Consider the following 2,290-nt stretch of genomic DNA (forward strand, 5'->3'; position numbering starts at 1 on the left):
ATGTTGCGATTGTATGGCATGCAAAACTGGATCCGTAACTGGATTACTATAATACATCCCTCACTCTTACGGACTGCTCCTTTTCCCCTTTCCTCCCTGGCTATCAAGATCGAGAAGTATAGGAAGATGAAGAGTCTGACAGAGCCTCCTAACTGGAAACAACAGTACCAGGAGCTCTTTATCCCTTTGTCTAAGGGCGAGTTGCTGCAGCATCTCCTACAAGAATTTCATTCTAGTCCCTCTGAGGAGGCTGCTATTCGGGAGTTTGCATTCCGAACTGATTTCTACATTTCGTACCAATATGACCAAGTGTTAAACCAGATGCAGGAGTTATACCATCACATCCAATCTCATCGCGATACTCCCAGCCAGCCTCCGCAGAATGATCTCCAGAGCCAGTACAAAGGACAGGAAATCGTCAGAATTTTGGAGCCCATACTAGACCAGGCCAACTTCTCCATACTGTCGGAGGATATTCTGGCTTTTTCCATGGCGGTGCATAACCCGAAGGACACCGTCAAGGTCAGGGTCGACTTGGAACAGTATGCCTTCATTCGGTTCTGGGCTCTGGGCCACCACAAGGGGAAGTCCTCCAACAAGGACTTAAACTTTTTCACTAATCTGGCATCGGCTGAGAGGCACCATTTTAAAAGAGTGGTGCTAGTTGCACAAACCAAAGAGGGCTGTGTGGTACTCAAGAGTTTCAAGGACACACCTCTGGATTGGCTGGAATATTTGTTGCCTGGGGTGAAGACACGGACGTCCAAACTTCAGTTAATCCTGCTCAATTCCATGGTTCTATTGTCGGGTATGGTGACTTTCATCAATGTGGGCATGGAGGCAGCATCTTATCTCCATATTGCTGCCTCCAGTCTCTTGCTGTTCTTCATTGCATTCATGGCACATCGAACCATTATGATAGGCATTTACAGGCGGAGGCTGGATGATCTGAACTTGATCCAGCTGCTTCATTGTCTTGGGGCCTCTAATAATTCCGAGTTAATCACTACACTGGTGAAGAGGGCGCAGGAAGAGCACACCAAGGAGGTTCTGCTGGCCCACAGCTTCCTGAGAAGGTTGGAGGAGGGTGTGCCTTCAGAGGAGAGTGACCAGTGGCTGAAGAAAAATGTGGAGAGCTGGATCTCGAACCGCCTGGGTTACGAAGTGAGCTTCAATGGGACCCGAGCACTGCAACACCACGACTTTCTTCTTGCCAACATGGCCGTGGGCCCCCTGCCCAGACTTTTTAAAAAATCTAACCCTCATTGGATTCGACAGCACTCCAAATCCCTGTACCGTCATCATATCTTTAGAGAGCATGAGAGAATGGGCTACTTCACCCAACCATTCATTTCTGGCTGGCTTTCAGCTTGGTGGTGTGTCCAGCATCCAGTGCAAAAAGATTCCAGAGACTAGGGAGAAACAATAGTACCCAAGATTCCCTCCCCACCCCAAGTGTTCTGCCACCACCTGTCTCCTGGGGAAGAGAACTTGGAATGCATCTGTCCCCCTCCCCAAGAACCTCCTGTCCCCTTCAAATTCCAATCCTTTCCCCTTCAACTCTATTTCAACTATAGATAACGTTTAAACGTATTTTCCATTGGTTATCCCAAATAAGATTTCTTTTTATCTTTCCCCCCTGTAAAAGGCAGCCTTGTAATGATTTGTGCACATCACATTTGGAATGGTTGCTGAAATTAAAATGGAGTTATTACTGTTATTAGCAAGATGTTTTGTTTCCAAAAAGTTCCAGTTAATAAACATATTTCTTCATGAACTTTGTTAAGCCTTTCTTTAGAACTATATCATTTGGGTAGCTATATTTAAATACAATTTAATGAAACAGGCCTCTCCTGGGAAGCAAAAAAGCTGGGTTTATAGCAAAGTTCTATTACTGAAAGAGGTAAGTTGACCCATTATTGAAGGTTTTGATTTTTTTTTAATTTTTTCAAAATTTATTTATTTATTTTTTAATTTACAACATTCAGTTCCACAAGCTTTTGAGTTTCAAAATTTATCCACCTCCCCACCTCCCCAGTATGGCATGCAATCCAATATAGGGCCTACCTATACATTCACATTAAAAATATTTTCACATTTGTCGTGTTGAAAGGAGAATTATAACCAATGGAAAGGGCCAAGAGAAAGAAGAAACAAAACAAAAAAGAAGGATGGCAAATAGTATGTTTCTATCTGCCTTCAGAGTTCATAATTTTTACTCTAGATTTGGATAGCCTTTTCCATCATGAGTCTGTTGGAGTTGAGTTTCTTTGCTGGGAAGAGCAAAGTT

General features: G+C 43.6%; 1 pseudogene; it reads left to right on the forward strand.

The window, feature by feature from the left end:
* LOC138163963 (transmembrane protein 143 pseudogene) lies at window positions 1-1,416 on the forward strand (annotated as a pseudogene).
* Window positions 1,417-2,290: the final 874 nt, after the last annotated feature.

Source organism: Petaurus breviceps, unplaced genomic scaffold, assembly GCF_028583685.1.
Source record: "Petaurus breviceps papuanus isolate PSGF00001 unplaced genomic scaffold, PetGlider_PUasm1.0 189, whole genome shotgun sequence".
Classification (NCBI taxonomy): Eukaryota; Metazoa; Chordata; class Mammalia; order Diprotodontia; family Petauridae; genus Petaurus; species Petaurus breviceps.